The sequence below is a fragment of the Callithrix jacchus genome, chromosome 6, assembly GCF_049354715.1.
Source record: "Callithrix jacchus isolate 240 chromosome 6, calJac240_pri, whole genome shotgun sequence".
NCBI lineage: Eukaryota > Metazoa > Chordata > Mammalia > Primates > Cebidae > Callithrix > Callithrix jacchus.
The window spans coordinates 86,140,994-86,163,629 of NC_133507.1; the positions used below are offsets into that span (position 1 = coordinate 86,140,994).

The 22,636-nt window shown below is 34.4% G+C and overlaps 1 protein-coding gene across 1 annotated transcript in view; it reads left to right on the plus strand.

The window, feature by feature from the left end:
• The window catches only part of QTMAN (queuosine-tRNA mannosyltransferase), a 413,460-nt gene that overhangs the window by 107,929 nt on the left and 282,895 nt on the right, over positions 1–22,636 (plus strand). Inside the window, 1 exon segment of the mRNA XM_078327881.1 lies at positions 390–451. The gene's annotated coding sequence lies outside the window, so the exon portion shown is untranslated.

The window sequence follows — 22,636 nt, forward strand, 5'->3', positions numbered from 1 at the left end:
ACCTTTTGGCAAATCTGACAAACTATTGTCCTTCTCCCAGAGATACTTATTTACATAAACCCACAAATTTTTCGTATATCATTCAGGAGTGCATAGATTCCTGCAGGCCATCCAGTGATCAAGGTTTAAGATCTCTAATCTGAATTATTATTATTATTATTGAGTTACAAGTGATTTGGGAAATCTCGGGAGAGACTGAAAATCTCTTATTAATTAAGAATAATTTTAGAATCACTCAGAAAATTTCTGCTCTTGCACATTCTTCTCCCATCTTGGAATATGCAAGAGCCAGACTAGATCATCCAGATCAGCTCTTGACTAGCTCAAGATTGAGAATTGAGGCCAAGTTTATTTTGAAGGTACTAACTATGACTTTTGTGATCTTACAGGTATATCTGCATTAGCCAGATTGGACATATGTAAAGGGACACCAGTATATCTGGATCATCAGGTAAGCAGATGGGACTTCATTTTTATATCTCCATCAATTCAGTCCTCTGGCATTATGTGGGCATTTTCTGTCATGTCTCGTTTACTGCAGTGTGGGTCAGTAAGATGACTGATATTTCTAAAGAGAAGGAAGCAGCCTTTTTTAAGTTTCACCAGATTATTTTCCTGCTGCTTAAAGTCAGATTTCTTTATTTTTATCTCATTATTATTTCATATATTTATACATCTATGGTAGATAATAATTCTCTACTTTTCTTTTTATGCATATTATTTGGAGAGTTGTAGACAGCTCTCATATTGTTCCTTGGTTGTCAGCCAAGTTATAGACATTTAACTCCTTTAATCTTTCTTTGTAATTGAGTTAGCTTGGCTGCTTTTTCCAGATTTCACCCCCATTTTATGGTACCATTAATAAACAGAAAATACAGTCTATTGCCTGGCTTCTTTTACACCTTTTTTTCTTTTTGTTTTCTGTTTTTGCCTCATATTCCTTGTTGAACTAAGCCCAGCCAGACATCTCTGGACCACTTTGGCACTACATGAATGCTTTGCCTGCAACTATCAGTGTCCCATGCAGTAATACCATCAGCAGTATGTCCTAGAGAAAAAAGAAATATAAAAGGAGAGCAGTGAGGAGCAAAATAATGCATTCTTTAATTACATGGCAGACTTATCCTTACCACCAAAAGTAAATCATTGTACCTGAGTCCTTTAACACAGCTTTTGTCATCCTAAAGTGCTGTGCATGGGCACTGATTTGAATAATAAGAGAAGCGTGAATATTGTTTGAAGTTTGCCCACTGTTCTCACTTGATTCCTTCCCCATGTTCTCACTCCCCGACTGCCTTTCTCAACACGGATCGTGACTTGTTATCAGATTCTGTGGCTGTGAACAAAACTGGGCAGGGGATCATTTTGCTGGAAATTAGATAGGCTCAGGTGGTAAATGATCCATGCCTCCATGTATAACATCTGAGGCAAGTGGTTTAGTTCTTGCTATTTCTGTAACAGCTATTGGTCTTCTTTTAACAGCTGATTCAATGGCAGTGTACAGGAGGAAACTACTAGTGGACGTTTGGTGCTATTTATCAATATTGTATTAGTTGCACAACTTTTCCCCCCTCTTATTGGCAGGGAGAAGCATACTGCTTCTAGATGATTCTGAGCTTAGCGAACAGTATGCCAGCATGGGATCTGAGCTTGCCACAGTTCTTACTTTCTTTTCATTTGGTTTGTAGAAAATGGAGCTCTACCTTTACTCATCTTGTGCATTAGAAAGGAAAAAAGGTCATACATCTAGGAAATAATGGCTTGTTGGTATCTTTTAGTCACCATATTCGTATAGTACATATAGTTGAAGGTTGCAGCAGCACTCACTCGGCTTTCTTATTTGTGTTAGCTTCACTTCTAGTACAGAATTGAATAGGATCGAAGAGACGGTTTTCCTGTTTGTGTCTGTGGCAACTTGTTCGATGATTTGTGGTTTAATTCTTTAAACATTTTTGATCACTTATCATCTCTTTCTCTGTGAAGGCTTAAAGTATTCAGATTCTAATGTTATAATCTTTTCATCAGATTATTTGATTTTGGAGAAATCAAGGTCAGAGTAGCAGCTGACATAGTTGTCTCTGAAAAGTGACCTAAAAATAATAATACTTATTTTTTTTTGGCCTGGATTTTATGGTCTGCCTTCGTGGCATCAGATTTTTAAATAAGATTATGTGATTGTGAATCATGTATTTCTTGGTCTCTGGCCTCTTAAACAGGTAACTATATGACTTGGACCCCTTTTAAGTGTGCTTTTAAAAAATGTTAATCTTTCACATGGTTTTTAAACTGTTGACAGTATTGTACTTGATGTTAATTTTGGTAGGCAGTTAATGCATTCTTCGGCATAACTTTGTTTCTTGGGTCTTTTCAAGACCTGTCAGAGAAAACAAAATGCTAACCTGACTTTAAAGGGGCAAGAAAATCCCCCCTAAACTATATTATTCTTTGTTCTCTATGTGCATCAAAGTGACAATCCCACACTGTCTCAATTGAGGGAGTCTAGCACAAAAATGAAAAACAGCCTGGCACTGTTATAGGCTTGCAGCCAAAATGTTTTGTGTAGCTTGGTTCTGGCAGTGGTTTTTGTAAGGCAGAGGGTCTACCCTCACAGCATCACCGAAGGAAGGCAGGCAGCCTTAGTTTTTCCTACTTACACCTTTTACCACCTCCCCCTTCTCTTCCTCTTTCTTCACACAGGCCACCATTGTGAAAAGAAATATTTTTTTCTGAAATAGAAATATCATTCTTTTTACAACTTCCTCATTTAGTAAATGGCTTTGTTCCTTATAGAAGTTGGTGCTATATTTGCATTTTCCACTCTCTTAGATATTTTCTTTACAGTTGTATCCTTGCTGTTATTGCTAACTTTGGTCATGTTGACACAGTATTTTTGATTGGTTGGGATCTTGTCTGCTTCAGAATTTATTATTTGAATGGAAACTTTTGAGTAATATTTGCCTGTATTATATGGATTTTTATGCCAAGGTATCTCTTGTTGAGACCAAATGTCTGCCATTGTTTTCTGTTTTCATCTAAAATTCAGGGTCAGTTCATATCTTTTACAAATTGAATACTCATTTTTAGAATGTCTGATAAGTCTTGTTTCTTGAAAAGACCCAAAACAAAGTTATGCCAAAGAATGCATTAAAATAATGCATCTTACATTAAAATGAAGGATGTGCATTTAAAATATTTTTCCTTTGAAACAAAAAATGCAAGGTAAAACTCAGAAATGTTTTTAAGTTTACCAGTTCTCACTAAATTATAATTAGTGACCCACTGTTAGGAGCGTGAAAATGTGGCATAACGAGTTTTAAATAGAGATGATTTGAGCAGGAGACTAGATTTTCACTATGAGCAAGCATTCTATGAAATTTCGTAGAATGTTCTTCACAATGTAAGTGTGTTTTCTATTGTATTAAGCAAAACAAATGATTTACTTTTGAGGGATCTATTGTTAAAATTAGATTTTTAGAGTGGTCTATCTTAAAAATTAGTTTTGCAATCAAAATAAGAATAGTTAATAGGCAGAATATGTTTTTATAGGAGGAGATTGATATTATTTTGACTGATCTTTATTTTAAAAATTGCCAATGATTTTTGATATGGGGAGAAAGCCAGATATGGGTGATGGGGAGGAAGGCAGCAAACCACATTGCCATGTATATACCTATGCAACAATCTTGCATGTTCTTCACATGTACCCCAAAACCTAAAACACAATTTTGTGTGTATGTGTGTGTGTGTGTGTGTATATATATATAAGAAAATTACTTTGAAAAGAAAAACTCATGTATTTTTGTAGCAGTGTAACAAATGTGACTAAAAAGGAAGTAAACAGTGGTTCATGTTAGAATTATTAATGTGAAACACTTTTATATGCCATATATACTGGGAAATATATATATTATGGGTACTTTAAGTTAAAATTGTGCAATCTAACAGTTGGTGTTTTTTGGAGATTTATTTTTAATTTCGAAAATTCTTTAAAATTATTAAAAGAATTTGTAAAACAGAGGTGTATCTGAAGTATGCAGTAAATAAACTCACCTATTATTTTCTCTCATTCAGAACAGGCTCAGCAACATATTGGTTCAATACTTTAGCAAATCAAACAAATACTCAAATGGCTTTGTATGCATAATGCACGTGTAATAAATGCTACAGTTCCCCATTGCTCCCAAAGCTGTCTTTCTAAACTTGCAAAGTGACTTTTTTTTCCTCTTTCCTGCAGAGCTACTAAATGAATTTGGGTGGGATGCCTATTAAGTTATATGAATTAAATCTTTAGGTCAACATTTGAAACTTCTGAATTCTGACAGTTTTGAGAAAGAATGCCAGGGAAACTTTTTTTCACTTGATCACGACTGTCTGTCTTGAATCCCCTGTGCTAAGGTCTGATAATATTAAGATTAGTGAGTAAAGATAGCACACACACAAACCTCTTTTATTCTGTGTATATTGAATAATATTTATTGCATATTAAGCACTATTCAGTGACTTTAAATATGCTTTCTTCAGTAGTTTAATTTTTATTTGCAGTGAAATCCTTTATTTTTCTGTGATAAGAATATATCTTTCAGTGATTTAGGAAATGCTACGTGAATTGTCCTATTTATTTATTTATTTATTTATTCTCTCTACACACAGAGGCATAGGAGAAATTTTAAGAGCCATAATGTTTGAGCAATTTTTTGATAAATACGGTTGAATTTTTCATTTTTGTAGAATAGAATTTATGGACAATAGATTCTGTAGTTTTAATTAAGAACACATACCAAACCTATTATATCTTCATGGTTTGACATTATATAGTTTTCAGGAATATAATGTAGTAACTTAATGATTATATTTGTAGAAATTAAGAGATAACAGCAAAATTGAGTACTGTTTTTTATTTTAACTAGGATTTTATTATATCAAGTACCAAGTTTATAATTATAACTAGTACTTTATTTCATTTGAATGTCAATATAGCTTTCAAACATAACAATGTCTTGTTTGATATTAAATATTGGTAATGTAATAACAAATAGTGATTTTTTTTATTTTTTGAGATGGAGTTTCGCTTTTGTTACCCAGGCTGGAGTGCAATGGCGCGACCTCGGCTCACCGCAACCTCCACCTCCTGGGTTCAGGCAATTCTCCTGCCTCAGCCTCCTGAGTAGCTGGGATTACAGGCACATGCCACCGTGCCCAGCTAATTTTTTTTGCATTTTTAGTAGAGATGGGGTTTCACCATGTTGACCAGGATGGTCTCGATCTCTTGACCTCGTGATCCACACGCCTCGGCCTCCCAAAGTCCTGGGATTACAGGCCTGAGCCACTGCTCCCGGCCACAAATAGTGATTTTTAAGTTTATGTGGTCAAAATATGAGTAATCTTCCCTTAAACATAATGGTACATATTTTAATGTCAAAATTCAATAGATAGTATTGGATAAGAGTACATGTTAATTCAGTTGTTTGATTTTTCCTCTTAATTTTTTATACGGTTTAATTTCTTCCACTCTCTGACATATTATCATTCTGTGGAATACTTATACAAGTATTCATATGTTTTCTATGGCATCTCACACTGCTCACTTTTTATCTATAGTACCATATGAGTTCCTCTTTTTTAGGTTTACACTGCATATTTTAAGCTGCTGATAGTGTAAGTAGATTGCAAGGTAAAGTGACATTTAGCTTTTTGAGTTAGCTTCATTTTTAGCATGAGAACAGGTTTTTTTTTTTTTTTCTCCCTGTCCTAAATCTTCTCATATTTCCCATTACAACAATCTTACTAACATTGAACAAAGAAATTCAGGGATTTGGCTAAAGCAGCAATTGAAATGCATCAAAAAGTGGCTACTACAATACAATTTTATTAATGAATGATCTACATTGGTTCCAGCTGTGTCCATGTGATTAGGCCTTCACCAGGCAACAATGGGTATTTCCCTATTGCTTTTATTTGATTTCCAAGAATGTGTCATCTGTTACATCAGCCTCTGCCAAAATGTCCCTGTAAAAGTGTTTTTTTTTCCTTCTAAATTTCTGAAGCATAAGTTGAATACCCACACATAGCCCTGCTGAAATATTGTTTCTATTGAATGGTGGCCTAGGTTTGTATGCCTAGTGATGCATACCAACATCTCAGAATGTAAATGAAAGTAAATGTTTATTAAGTTTATCAGTAAATTTTTGGAAGTGCTGTTGCCTGGTAATGCTAAAGATAGACTATTTTAGCTTTTACGTTTCCATCTTAATATTTTATTACAGTGGTATAATGTGTTATAGAGGTGGACAAGCTTGCAGATTGAAGTGGGGATCGTCCAGATTGTTCCCTTCCCTGGACCATATGGTATAGTTCTAAAAGCCTTTTGTACGCTGTCTGTTCAGTTTATTGTAAACTCCATCTTTAGTGCACCTAAAAAGATAACCAAATAAAAGTGAGCCTGAGAAAAAGGACTTCATATCATGTAAGGACCCAGATACTTATTTTTGAAAGGAGATAACTGAAAATGAAATTGCAGTTGAGATAATAAACAAGGGAGATTTGTCATTCTCTGAATTTTTTTTTGTATCATATGGATTGTCATAAGTTGTCGTTGAATACTGCTTTTAAAATAAAAGCATTTATGTTATGTGACTATAGTTATTATCCTTATTTATCCCTTTTTTTTTTTGAGATGGAGTCTTGCTCTGTTGCCAGACTGAAGTGCAGTGGCACAATCTTGAGTCACTACAATCTCTGCCTCCCAGGTTCAAGTGATTCCCCTGCCTCAGCCTCCCGAGTAGCTGGGACTACAGGCACACACCACCACGCCCAGTTAATTTTTTTTTTTTTTTTTTTTTTTAGTAGAGATGGTGTTTCACCATGTTGGTCAGGATGGTCTCTTGGGCTCCCAAAATGCTAGGATTACAAGCATGAGCCACCGAGCCCGGCCATTTATCCCATTCTTATAGTTTCAGGAAATAGAATGTAGCTTTGTTTTGTTTTACAGAGGAAGCTTCTACCTGTGACTGATGCTAAGGAATATATAAACTACAGGTTTTATGAATATGTAGATTTTTTGACTTACCTTCCTGAGAATTTAGGCTAGACAACTCAGTAATTTTACTCTGTGAGGAATTACCTATACTCAGAGTTGAAAGATTTTTAATTCTTATTTGTTTTCCTTTCTTCCCTCACCCCTACCTCATTATGTTTATGTAATTTTATTTTAGGAAAATAGAATAGGAGATTGCTTATCACATATGCTAAGATTCTTTAGAAGCAGGAATGAGTGATTTCTCCTGACTCTCACTTTCCTTCCCTCCAAAGTAAGCTACTGTTTGAGAAGAGCATTAGACATTACCCACTGCTTTTTGGCATAGGAAATTTGAAGTTGAAATTCTACCAGATGGGGGGAAAGAAAGGAGAGCCTGGGAAGAACATGATTCTTTACTCTATCATTACCCTGAACCACTGAAAGGGTAACTGAGAAGCACTCAAATGTTATTGGAATGTGTAATTTTCTTTTGAATGGCCACAGTGAAATATATTTAAATATATTTGAACAAAAAAGGAGGAACTAGTATATGTGGTGTATGGAGTTGATGGTGATTGAAATTAATGAATCTTTTCAGCACTATACAATAGAAATTATCCCAAGAATAGTACACATTTAAAATTTGCCCAAGAGAAACGTACATAGAGAATAATTATTGTATTACGATTACCTTAGGGAGATGACCAGAGATAGATGGAATATTAAATAATACAATAATGCTAGTGGTAAATTAGACACAAAATATTTGTTGGGATATACATTTTTCAAGTTCAAAAAGTTCTCTAAAACAGAATCATTGATTTCAAGTATATATGTGGAGTCTTCCCTGTTTAAAGAACACTGTTGTTTTGTGATCTTTCATTTATTCTTAAGCCACTTTCTAAGGTGCTCACAAAAATGAAAAGCATTGTTTACACTTTCACATAAATTAGATCCCTCCCTTTTTCTCTCCCTGCTTTCTCTTTCTTTTCTTCTTTCTTTCTAACCTTCAGCTATTTGCTTATATGTGTGTATTATATATATGAATGATATATCCCATACTATAGAAAAATGTTATCTTATAGATTAGAGGGATTGAAGGTTCCAGTTAAGAAATAAAAGATCTTGTAATTAACTGTGCAACAAATGGATTTCCATGGAGGAATTTGACCATGTTTATAAAGGTATTTCAGATTATAGAAAATTGTAGAAAAGAAAATTCAAAATTCTTTTATTTTTTTTCTAGCTAGGAAGGACTGGATTATACCTTAAGAAAGGAAGAATCATAAATAGTCTAATTGAAGTATCTCCTATTTTAATGGTAAAAATGCCTCTGGCTCCAAGTAGTAGAAAATCTTAGAGTGATTTAAATCAGTTAGGGTTTTATTTGTCTCATAAGAATCTGAAGGCAGTTAGTTCACAGGTAACTGATACTATCAGGGATCCAGGTAATGTCTTTCTTCCCCACCACCCTTAGCATGTTATTTTTGCCTCTTATTTCACTTTCAAGCAGGAAGAAGAACAAAGGTAGAAGGGCTCATAAGCTTTCTTCTCATGGATATTTTCTCTTTTCTTTAGAAAGGGATGTTTGCTCACAGGGACTTCTGTCTACTTCTCTTTGGTCAAAAGTATGTCCCATATAACTACCTCTAGAATGAGATAAGAAGTATTTTCACTGTCTAGCATGTAGAATGAGATAATGAGTATCTTAACTTTCTAGCCTTTTTTGGAGGAAGGCAGGGAGAATGGGAATTAGAATGAGTGTTGAATGAGCCATCCTAAAGTTATCTGCTGTCCGTCTTTAATTCCTTTGTATAGTTAGTTGTTTGGACCTTTGAACTTCTTTGGATACTTAATTTATATAATATATAAATTTATATAGTAACTTGCTATTGGTTATTTTTTGAACACATAGTGCATATGTATTGGTATTGTTATGTTTCCATGTCTGAGGACAGGAACTGTAATTGGGTCATCTTGGTGTCTTTATGCTTAACATAGTGCCTACATATTGACCCTCAACAATCCCTTCTTGAATGAATAAAGGAAAGAAAGAATGAATGAATATTAAGGAATATATTTGTTAATATTATGGGTATAAATCATTTATACATTTAAAGGATATTGTAATATTTTTAATTTGTGTGGGTTTGTGGACTAAATTTTGTAGAATTGTTTGTTACTGCTAAGGAGATATGAGTGTAATAATGTCAGAGTTGTTTTAAGAAAAAAGAATGTCCTCAAAATGATTTAGTACCAATGTTTGTTGGGAGCATGTTATTCCATGAGTAAAAAATAAATATGATTGCTTTTAACTTTATGCATAGACTGTTGTTTAAACAAAGATATTTTGTAGTACTCATATGTTAAGATCTCGATTTTTAAAGAAATAAGCAATTGGAATTTATTTATTCAAAAGGTAAACAGGTCATTTGATAATTTGTATTACTAATGCTGATTTACAGATCCTTGGAAACGTCATATGGCAAAAGACATATTAAACCAGATTTTGCACTAGTTGACATTTGACTATGTATGTTTCTAAATTCTTAGAGGGACAGCATTATATCTTTTAATACACAAGCAAGTGGTTATGTACAATAGAATTTCATATCCAAAAGAAATCTTAAGAGGTTATGTCTTTACATCTGCTTGTTTTGCCCTTGTCTGTCTTAGAAGGATGCACACTGCCTCTTCATTCAAAATCTGCAGAAGGAATGGCTCAGACTTGGTAGGAATCAGTATCTTACAACTCCTCCAGTGTCCAACTTAAATTCTCTTTGTTGTATTTTCATTCAGTTTCTGTTATTTTAACCTCACAGGACAAAATGACTATCTACTGTCTCCCATACAACATCCCCTATATAGCGCTATTTTAATAAATTTATTTTATTCATGATGGCAAGGTTGTTAGTACCTTTAATTACTAAAACAGTCTGTGCATGGATAGAACTTAATTCAAAGCAGGGAATGTATTCAAGTGTTTGGAACTCAAATTTTCTATCTGAGCAGTTTATAGTCACTAAGAATAAAGGAAGCCCTTTTGCCATTCAAAAGCAGTCCTGGGAGAAGAGTTCTTACGTAATCACAATGTGGGCAAAATAGTTTCTAGATTTAAACTCAGAATTGGTTATTGGTAGTTCTCTTTGGTCCTTAAGCAGATCTTTTGGTGATGCTTTTGGAAGTAATAAAGGTCAACACTTTACACGTAAAAAAGTGCATGTAAAATATCAGCCCTCCCTTATTATTTTTACCTTTATTCTCAGTGATCAGTGTAGTATATACAGTGATCAGTAGAGTATACACATACTATACTATACACATACTATACATATACTATATACATACTATACTGTCACTGAGAATAAAGGTAAAAAAGTATAGTTACTAAGTATACACTTAGTAAATATTTGTTAAATGAATTGTTTAAGTGTCCCTTGATAATGCTTCTAATATGTGTAGCTTTAAGCTTTGCATTTCTCCATTCCTCTGTATTTTATGCTGTCCAGTAAGCACTCACACTTTATATTTTACTGTCTTTATCTTTCTATTCAATGATATTGGCAGTGATTTAGGATTTACTTGAAGAGTTGGATACCATAGTAATACCTGAACAATTTACTTTGTATTGACACTGTAATTTTCAAATTCAGGAATATGCCTTGTTTTATTCCTCATAAGATGGTGACTTAATTATAGCCTATTGATGAGAATTCAAAATACATTACGTGAATATTGTGTACCATGCGCTTTGCTGGGTTATGAGTAGTTACAAACACAAATTGTACATAAACCTCACTGCCAAGAAATTGAGATCTGTTTGGGAGACACACATACACACTATATAACTATAGTATAAGAAGGATTGTGGTGAGTGCTCTAAATGGGATAAAAGCAAAATTTAGGGTACTACAGAGGAAGGCATAATTATTTCGTACTAGATGAATATGGGTGAGTGATTGCCTAAGTCTTCTTGGATGAGATGAAATGTGAATGGAGTCTTGAACTATAGGAATTTGAAAGGTCATGAAGGCGAAAGGGTTCAGCAAGAAGAAACAGCACGAGCAGTACTTGCAGTTAGGAATGTGTATGGTATGGAGTGTTTGATAAAATGTAATGGTGTCTTTAGTATTTAGAGTAATAGTGTGTCTGTGAGAGTCACAGGAATTGAGGCTAGAATGGAGCTTGGAACCAAATTGTAAGGTTTCTTATTTCTTGTTAAATAATTTTCTTTATTTCATAGAAAAAGTATAGTTTTTTGAGTAGAAAAGTGACATCAAGATATTTATAAATTTCAGAAGAAGAGTAGAAGATGTTAAATGTAGCTACAGGTAGGGAGATCAGTTAGAAGGCTGATAAATAGCTCATGCTGAAGATGATAAGGAAGGCTGAAGACAGCAGCGCTTGGAAGGAGGGCCTGATACCAGAGGCCTGGGGTGGGTCAGTTGCCCTGTGGCCTGTTGATTTGCTTAAAGGTGTACAGCAGTGTTCTGGCTCCCAATAGAAGGTGCTTTCCAATTTTGAGTCTTCCTTCCACCTACTCCATTTTAGTGGACTGTGGAATATGCTCCCCCTCGCTGTACCTGGGAGATGAAATATTTCAAACATTTTAGCTTGAATTCTAGAAGGAAGCAAAAGGAGAATTTGAATAGTTATGTGAGCCAATGATGTCTGCCACATTTCTTCAACTCTGTTCCTAAGCTGTTGGTTTACCTTCTTGAAAATTCATAGAATTTGCTATTGGTCCTTCTTTGAGACCCCGCTCAAATGTTTTACATTTATCATTCTGTAATGAAGTTATATCCAGGCCTGAGGCCAGAGATTATATTTGGGTCATCATAATATCACAAAAGTTTAATTTTTAAAATGTAATAATTAAGAAATGCTTGTTGAAGAGAGCAAATTTGTTTATGTTTTATGGTTGCAGAGAGCTTCCTACTCTTTGCACATACCAAGTATATGCCTATTAGGGTCTTACTGTGCCTGCTGCTTGGACAGCTTAAGATCCAGATCTTCATACTCCCAACTGCCTCGCCCCTTCTCATTTCTATTTAGATGCCATCTCATCATCAGCAAGATGTTTTCTCACAACCCTGTATAAAATAACCTCCTCACCCCAGCCCTCAGTAGCCCCTATCCTCTGTTACCCTGGGTTATTTTTCTTTATAAGTACCCTCATCTGACATACATTTACTTGGTATGGTCTTTTTACTCCAATTTAAAAGAAGTTACTTCGATAAGAGTACCGTTTGCTTTGTTACCTAATTTATGCTCATTACCCCAAGCATGCAGAACAATGGTGAACAGGCACTTAGTAGGCACAATAAATACTTGCTGAATGAATGAATGGTAGAGATTCGGCTGAAAAGGATACAAAACATTCATGTACAGGTTTGTTTGTAAGTTTATCCAAGCCATGGTATTGCTTTAACTTTTATAATATCAAATCATTAATATTTCTCTCAGAAAATAAAAATTCTATTTTCTATAGATTGTGCCTGTGAAATCTAATTATGGATTGCATTTGTTTTAAAAATATTTGAATGCCAAGCATATCCAGTCAGAAAACACTTTTATTATCCATGCCAGCTTAATTTTTAAGGCAGTGAAATGGAAGACTGTCATTTCAGTAAGCAACTTATTTTCATTTGTGAGAATGGAATATTTTGAGTATTCTAATTGATTTTTGAAGATGGTTTTACAAGAAAAGAATCCTCTTTTCTGTACATTGTACATTTGCCTTTGGAATGGAAGGAAATGAGAAACAGGCTTGGAAATTATTTTTTCAGAAAGGTACAAGCTATAACTGAAGTGATTTTTGACAAATGTATCAGGAGGAGGGTCAGTCAGGCCCAAGGTAAAGGGTAAATCTTGGCATTCTCAATACTTTAAAGAAGTCCTAATTTAAAAAATTATTTTTTATGCACATTTAAAATTCGCAAAGAGATTCCAGACTGTCGTGAGCTCAAGACAATTTTTTATTGTATTTTATGTCAAATTTCACTTGGATTTTTTTTCTAGAAATCTTAAGTCTATAATTGGGCAGTAAAAAAGTTGGCTATCAAATCAATATTATTATATAGCTTTTAGTGTCATAAGAATTCCCTTTTGGAAACCCATAAAAGCTCATTTTTTCTCACTATAAACTTTATCTGTCAGTTTTCTAGAAGGTCAGAGTACTAATGTTGGAGGTGATGTGCTCTGGGACAAAGAGTCAACAAAGTGGTAATAAAGTTAAAAAATGCCATATGGTGGTTTCCTAAGATTAGGCTTTCTTTTTCATATCAAGTTTGTGCTTATTTTAAAATATGGAAAGTTACATATAGATAGGGATAGTCTTCATAGCCATATAAATAGATGAAATAAGGTTGCCTCTAGTTTTTGCATTTATATATTTCATATTTCGTTAGTATTTTTTTGTTTTCTGGAAATAACTTCTTATTTATATACTTTTAGTAGTTTGATCTCTTGCTATGTTTGTAAGTTAGGTTTTTTTGGAATGAGTGGTTTAAAAAATGGAATGCAACGAAATGGTTGTGTTGGAAAACAATTCCAGAAACAGTTATTTTATATTACTTGAAAATGAAACATGTTGTTTAAATTGTAAAAAGTATTAGAGCTTGGAGATTCCTTTTAAAAATATTTCTCTACTAAGTCTGAGTTGCCATTGGTTAATATTTATTGATTATCCATTCACATATTTCATGCATAATATAAATATAGGAAAAATCTGAGTGTTTATGAGAAGTTTTTTAAAACGCAAATCTCTGTCACTTTTTGTTGACTATACAGTCAGTCCCTGCTCTGTCTTTTAACATGTGCAATACATATGGATAATTATACAATAACATTTTCTAGCTTTCTTAAGATACTTCAAAAATTAAGTGTGCTACTATAAGTATTTTTCAATTTTATTCGCCTTAATTAAATATTTTCCCTTATATCAAGACCCAAAACTAATTATCAGAGCATGACATTTTGACGTTTCACTTGAAGTTTAAAACTTGAGTTTATATTTTACCTCTTCATGTTTCTTTTCAAAGCTATAAGTACCAAAATAGTTATTTTAGTTTCTAACACACTGCCGAAATACCACCTCAGATTCCTTATATATAAGTAGAAACCTTGATGTGTTTACAGTTATTTAATAAACAAGTACATTTTAAGATTGAGAATTACCTTCAGTTCATACATTAAACAAGCAGTAATTGCAAATCAAGTGATAGTGTTTGCGAATTGCTATAGCACCATTAGTTTTAACCCTTGTTGATTAGTTTTTAAATAAGCTTCCTTATAGCAATAGTAGTTATAATAATTTGACAACCACTTATAAGCTTCTGGAAGGGAGGAAGTTTTCAGTAATTGGGAAGTAGTTTGTTATATCACACAATTTGGCTTCCTTCCCTAAAGTTAAGAAAAATGTTATAGTTTCTTTTAATTGAAGTTGAAACATATTGAATGAAGATAACTTGAAGAATAAAATGAAGCACAAAGAGGAAGACAAAATTATTCCCAATCTTACCTCAAATGATCATTTATTTCTACTGTGTACATGTACTCTCATATTATGAGATATTCATTTCATAATATATTTTTATATATTAATTTCATGCAATCATGCAATAATGTAAACATTTTCCCGTGCTAATATATATTCATTATGTTTGATCATTAATCATTTAATCATAAGAGACTCTTTTTGTAGGATGTTTTGATTGTTTTTAATGGGGAAAAGACTGCAGTAAAGATTCTTGATAGCTTCCAGTGTTAATTCTTAAAACTAGTATTGCCTTAATCATTAAAAAATCTGGGCTGGGCACTGTAGCTCATGCCTATAATCCCAGCACTTTGGGAGACTGAGGCGGGTGGATCATGAGGTCAAGGGATCGAAGCCGAGATTGCGCCATTGCACTCCAGCCTGGGTAACAAGAGCAAAACTCCGTCTCAAAAAAAAAAAAAAAAGAGATCGAGACCATCCTGGTCAACAAGGTGAAACCCCGTCTCTACTAAAAATACAAAAATTAGCTGGGCATGGTAGTGCGTGCCTGTAGTCCCAGCTACTCAGGAGGCTAAGGCAGGAGAATTGCTTGAACCCAGGAGGCGGAGGTTGTGGTGAGCCGAGATCGTGCCATTGCACTCCAGTCTGGGTAACAACAGCGAAACTCTGTCTCAAAAAAAAAAAAAAAAAAAAAAAAATCTAGAGACAGCAGATGCTGTAGAGGACGTGGAGAAACAGGAACACTTTTACACTGTTGGTGGGAGTGTAAATTAGTTCAACCATTGTGGAAGACAGTGTGGCACTTCCTCAATGACCTAGAAATAGAAATTCCATTTGATCCAGCAATTCCATTACTGGGTATGTACCCAAAGGATTATAAATCATTCTGTTATAAAGACGCATGCACACATATGTTCATAGCAGCACTGTTTACAATAGCAAAGACCTGGAACCAGCCCAAATACCCATTGATGATAGACTGGATAAGGAAAATGTGGCACATATACACCATGGAATACTATGCAGCCATAAAAAATGATGAGTTTGTGTTTTTTGTAGAGACATGGATGAACCTGGAAACCATCATTCTCAGCAAACTGACATAAGAACAGAAAATCCAACACTGCATGTTCTCACTCATAGATGGGTGTTGAACAGTGAGAACACATAGACACAGGGAGGGGAGCATCACACACTGGGATCCGTTGCAGGGGGCCAAGGGAGGGACAGTGGGGCGGGGGGTGGGGAGGTCGGGGAGGGATAACATGGGGAGAAATGCCAGATGTAGGTGACAGGGGAATGGAGATAGCAAAGCATATTGCCATATGTATACCTACGCAACAATCCTGCATGATCTGCACATGTACCCCAGAACCTAAAGTACAATTAAAAAAAAAATTTGTTTTAACTTGCAAAAAAAAAAATTGCAAAAAAAAAATAATTTTTTTTTTTGCCTTATCAAGAGATATAGTTTTCAAGCTTTTTGTATTATGATAAAATGTGATAGAATATTCTAATACTTTAAAGCAAAGCTAGCCATATGTACTAGTGGAGTCGGTAGCAGCTTTCAGTCTACACTTTGGAGACTTGAGAAAGGTCCTCTTTTAATTCACAAACTATTCTTTGCATCTCATATTCAAATATACTATATATATATTACCTGTTGTTCTTTGTAACATACAAGTATTCCTTGGAGAGAAGTACACACACACATTGCACCCCCGCAGGCATTTACTCCAGAAAATACTATGTAGTTTATCTGATATTTTAAATTTAATTCTTTCAAGTAAAGTTTGGAAACAAGGTGGGTACATTGAACAAGGGGAATGTAAGAGGATACTATTAGGATAGTTCAATTCTATCAAGATCAATTGAACAACTAATATAGAAAATATAGTATATACCTAATTTTAGTATTTTAAATTATAAATTCTCTCTAAAATGATTCATGCTGTTTGTTAACTGTGAATGCTAATTAATCCAGTAGAGAAACTAATGATCCCAGTTAATGGTGCATATATGTGCTGGAGAAAGATGCACGAGGGAATTAACTAACTCCTGAGTAACTTTACTCTGTTTGAACACACTGTTTGCAAAGTGTGAAATTACTTTAAGAAATGATGAGGATGGGAAGTGCAGCTTTTGGTAGTTTGTAAGAAATACTTTGGCTATAGGGTCTCTGCTTCATAGACAAAATATTTGTATCATTGGAATGTCTCCTTGAAAAACCAGTTGATAAAGAGATACTAAGTGATAGACAAGGCCTCTAAATAGATAAAAGTGGTAGTGCTTGTTCCAGTCAGGAAACTTCGAGCTGTTGATAGGGGAAAGACTGTGTTTCCTCTGTAGAAACTTTGGATAATAGTAGACCTTCTAGAAATTATACACAGTTGTCTGTGTATACCTTTTCTTTATTTAACAGTTTGAATCCTAAATATCTTCAGGATTAAAAAAATCCCCATCTATTATTAACAGACTGACTCTTTTTCTTATAATAGTGGGTAGCTAATAATATGCCTCTTGTGATATTTAAAAATAGTGATACAGCGCTCATTACTGTATCTATTAGCCCCAGATTTACTCAGCCCAGGTCTAAACTGGGTTTCTGAGCTTTTAAAAATTTAGCATTAAAGATCTCTAGAGTCTGTTCAGTTTTTCTAGTGTTGTCTTTTTAAACTGTCAGCACGTGTCTTAAACTATTGGCATATCAGAAGATTATTAAAAGTATATATAGGGACTAGAAAAAGAACTCCTTCAATAAATAAATAGAGGAAAATGTACTTTTAATGAATACTTTGAATACATTTCTGCATTCATGTAGAATGTTGGAGATTATAGCAGTATCAATATTTTATTTGATGTAGCTTTTATTTTATTTTAAATGTATTTTTTTCTGAGATAGTATCTCACTCTGTCACCTAGGCTTGAGTGCAGTGGTGTGGTTTCAGCTTACTTCAACCTTGGCCTCCTCGGCTCAAGAGATCCTCCCACCTCAGCCTTCCAAGTAGCTGGGACAACAGGCATGTACCACTACATTCGGCTAATTATTTGTATTTTTGTAGAGATGGGGTTTTGTCATGTTGCCCAGGATGGTCTCCCTGGACTTAAGCAGTCCACCTACCTTGGCCTCCCAAGGGATTACAGGCGCGAGCCATCGTGCCCAGTCTGATACAGCTTTAAAACTTGTTTTTGTTGATTTGGATGTTAAAGGACAGTTTGTAATACTGGCTTCACATCACACTTCCTAACACCATTTAAAAAGTCTTACTGTAGGCTGGACACACACACACACACACACACACACACAGACACACACACACACAAACACACACGCGCGCCAGGCATGGTGATGCGTGCCTCTAATCTCAGCTACTTGGGAGACTGAGGCAGAAGAATTGCTTGAATCTGAGAGGCGAAGGTTGCAGTGTGCTGAGATCGCAGCATAGCACTCCAGCCTGGGCAACAAGAGTGAAACTCCATCTCAAAAAAATAAAAGAAAGAAGGTCTGTTACTGCAAAGTGATTTTCACTGATATAAAGTGAATATTAAAAACATCAAATGTGTCTAACATTAATACATTTAAAGATATCTGTTACTAGCCTTTTAGCCCCCCATGGAAATTCCTCTTTCTTCTCTCAAATGTTTATCTAATATTCTTTCACCTCCTGCAATGCTAGGATTTTGCTATTTTTTTTTTTTTTAGTTACTTTGCCTCATGGATAAATCAAATTGAATTGTGAGATTATGGCCTTTTCATTTTTCATTAGAAGTGACTGAATCCAGAACCTTATACTTAGTGATATTTATTTCAACTCATCAAGGGAACGCCACCCATGTTTGCTTGTGTTGCTGTACTTGAAATAGGACATTTAGAATATTTGTGTGTTAGAGTAACACTGCTATTTCTGTTTCAAAATTAACTGCAAATGTGATATGTGTCTCCTACTTGGATAGGGAAACTTCTCAATAACTTTTGTAGTTAATATGGATTAAGTTATTAAAACATGTTTGAGTGAGACTCACTAGCACCAGTGTAGTTAAGAATATGTTAGTCATCTTATTTTAAACTCATTTGGTGTGTATATTTATAATTACCCTTTACAAAGTCAGTCTGAGTTAAATGTTGGCATTGAAGCCAGTTGAGGGTAGCAAGATAATGTTTCTGTCCAATAAAAAAATGCCAGTATAATGATTAAGCCAGTGGACTTCTTCCAGGTCATAGACCTGACTATTTTTGAATTAAACATTCTTGTAGACTCCAGTCAGGTTGGGGAAGATGCTTTCGCAGGGCATGGAACATAGTTTCTAAAACCTCCAACAGGGCAGACAATTTTCCTTAGATTGAGGGGTGACATTTTTAATATAATTGGATGCCACCTAATATATTTACATGGTAGTACAATCTGTACATAAAATTCTGCCTATGAGAGTAAATACTAATGAGTGATAGGAAGAAGTAATTTTTTATGTCTGATAATAGTAAAACTCTTGAATGAATTAGGAAGAAACTTAACACATTTATTAAACACTTTCTGTTTGCTGAGTGCTGGAGATACAGTGGTAAGCAAAACAGACCTAGTCAGGTGTCTCCATGGAACTGAATATCCAGTAGAGATATTGACATTAAATATTTACTTGTATAAATATTTACGTGTGATAAATACAAAGAAATACTACGATTGTTTTGTCAAGAGAACCTTGACTTCGTTTGATGGTAACAGTAGTAAAATTTTGAGCTAGAATGAATATAGCTATGTGGCTGACAACTTCACCTTCCACTCCAAACCTTTATTGGCATATGAATCTTCAATATAGTTTTTTTTTTTTTTTCCTCCAGTCTAGTTCTTAAGACCTATTATTCTATCAAAAAGGCAACTGTCCAGAGCTGAGGGGTAAAGAATAAGGGTTATATCTTCAGAGGAGTGGTGATTATGTTGGACTCTGGGGAGGAATCATAAGAGATTAAAACAAAAATTTAAATATTTCACTCTATGATACTCAGTTACTTATATTACTGATGCCTTGGTTTTACAAACTAGGAGGCATTATTAAATATTGTATGTGATTGTATACTTATTAATTTATAGTGACATTTATGTTCCACAAGCATATAAAACATATACCACGTTTTATATATATATCATTTATATATTAATAATTATTAAATATTTATATTTCCTCCTGAAACTCAAAAGACTAGAAAATGGAGGTTTCTTTTACATGTTGTATCCTGTGCCAGCCGTGAAGTATAGTGGAATGTGATGTGAATATGGACTCAGAAGATCTGGGTTTTAGTCTTGCTCTGTCACTACTGTGTGTTGCCAATATTCTTTATATTTTGTATTCTGTAAAATAAAAGTCGTTGAACAATGGTGCCAGTATTCTTTTCACCTATTATTCTGAATACACCTTGACTTCTCTATTTGGGTATTCATATTTGAATGGGTTAGGGTGCCCAGTTTTCTCCCACTGAGCTGGGTTTACAGCCCATTTCAAGAAGGTAGAAGGCTTCTGGAGGAATGCCATTGTTGAGAAGGAAATACATTATTCATCTTGTCAAACTTTTATAGAAAGAATAATTGTTGGCAGAAAGTATTTAAAAATGCCTTTTTTTCCTCTCTGTTAAATAAAAGCCTAATTACTAAAAGTGGAATGGGCTCTCTAGATTGATGGTGAGGGAATTGGCTTCTCATGTTACTTTCACTTCTCAAATTAAACTAGGATGATAATAGATAAAACAGAATAAAAAACTGCAGGTGATTTTCAAAATTTATGAAATTTACAAATACTCTAAGGCCATAAAACTCACCTTGGCCTATAATACAATTGCTTATTCTGTTTTTCCCATTTCTTTAATCAGTATTACTTCTCTTGTATTGGTAGTTTAAAATAAACACATATCTATATGAAAAAATTATTTCCCATAAATTCTGCTTCTGTCAACAATAAAAAGGAATCCATATTTGAAACTGAACATAATAAAATGTGTCCAGATATACGTGCTGCTTGATTTAGTTTAGACTTCAGGAATAATGGGAAATCATTAGTATCAAGTACAGTGCTGCCTAACACTTGTTGCTTAGAATCTGTGTTAAGTGAAAGCAGTGTTACTTTAAAGGCAGAAGAAAGGGACTTCCTGTGTCCCCCTGATTTTCACTTCACCTCCAGCAAAACGTAGTTTGTCTATGTGTCAAGTCCTTAGATAACTTTCAGGAATGTAATGCCACAGCATCCATTTTCAGATTTTCACAGCTCCATGGAGAAGCAGAACATGTGACTACAGTGAAACAATGATACTTCTACTGTACAGAGTATAAAGGAAGTCGTGTTTAGGAGAAGTTCAGGGAAAGGCTTCATAGAAATGGTGATTCATGAGCAGAAATTTTGACAAAAGTTCATTAGGTGAACAGAGAGCAAAGGCTGATAGAGGTGAGATAAAAGTGTGAAGTCATAAGAGCGTAAAACAGCTCTGGAGTGTGGGTGTTTGGTATTGCTGCAAAGTAGAGGCTGCGGAAGCTGGGGAAGAAGGATTGAAGTAAGAGAAGGCCAAATGTGGCTGTAGTGAAGAAAAAGGAAGGGGCCAGGAAATGAGTCTTAATTGCCATGTGTAGGGCTTTGGATTTTATCCTTAGGTGATTTAAGGTTTTGAGCTTGTCATTTTATGGTCAGACGCCCATTTTGTAAAGATTATTTGTGATTAGCTTAAGGAGAATGGTGGAAACAAGATTGTATGGTAGCATGGAGACCTAGTTAAAAGGGTAATGAGATGCTTTAAATGAGTGGTGAGATGATTTTCTGGTGTAAAACTTTGTATTCATAAGTATGCTGCCACGTTTGTGAATGCTGGGAAATTAAAAATATTTGTGGTAATCAGTAGAACTAATTCATTACTGCTTTTATAGTTTGAAATTATTCATGGAATTAATAGCATTTGAAAATTGAAAGGGGGTTAATATTTTGTCAGTGGAATTAAACCACTCAACTTCTGACACAAACAAATACCTTGTGATTTTGCTATATAATGTAGAACACAGCCTCACAAAAATATATTGAACTTGTATACTTAACTAGTTATTTGCAAAAGTTGTACATACTTGAAAACAAGTACATGATGTCATAGTGCCTAGTACGTCATAAGTACTCAGTAACTATTTGCTAAATTTGCATTTGATACTTCTGAATTTTAACCAAAACCTTCTTAATTCAAGTCTTGGAATAACTGACTTTTTTTTTTTTTAAATAAAGGCAGGACGTTGCTCTGTCACTCAGGCTGGAGTACAGTAGCACAATCATGGCTCACTAACCTCAAACTCCTGGGCACAGTGATTTCCCTGCCTCAGCCTCTGGAGAAGCTAGGACTATGGGTGCACACTCCCATACTCAGCTAATTTTTAAATATTTTATAGAGATGGAGTCTCACAGCATCCCAGGCTGGTTTCAAACTCTTGGGTTCAAGCAATCCTCCCACCTCAGCCTCCCAAAGTGCTAGGGTTATAGACATGAGCCACTGAACCCAGCCATGGCTGATACTTTTAAGCAGAAAGTAAAATTCCAAACGAACAAAAAAGGAAATATTATCAGGGAAAATTAAACGGTCACAAATACATATAAGATGCTAACTTTGCAAAGAGTATTTTTTAAAAAGATCATTGCAACTCATGTAATTGGAAAAGCACATTTGAAAATAGCTTTAAATTTTCTCAGAAAGTATGGTGTATAAATTTTCCTACCAAATCTTGGTTTTGATACATGAATTTTTAGTTCTTAGTCTCTACAACAAGACACAAAAATCAGAGTTGAAGAGATTAGCATATCCATAACATTAAAAGGGATATACATTGTTAGCTTACCGCATCTTTGTCAATTTGAACCCAGAATTAAATCAAAATGTTGCTATTTAAGTACATATGGTGGTATACAAGTTATCATAAATGTTAGACTGTATGTCCCCTAACCAAATAATGGAATAATGATCAGTATCCATCAAGTGTTATTTGCAGTTCAGACTAATGCTCCAGAAACAGATTCATTCCTATTAGCCAAACTTTGTTTAAATTTGTATAGAATGTTTTCAGTGCATAGAGTTTATGTATGTAAAATTACTACTTTGCATTCGATAGCAG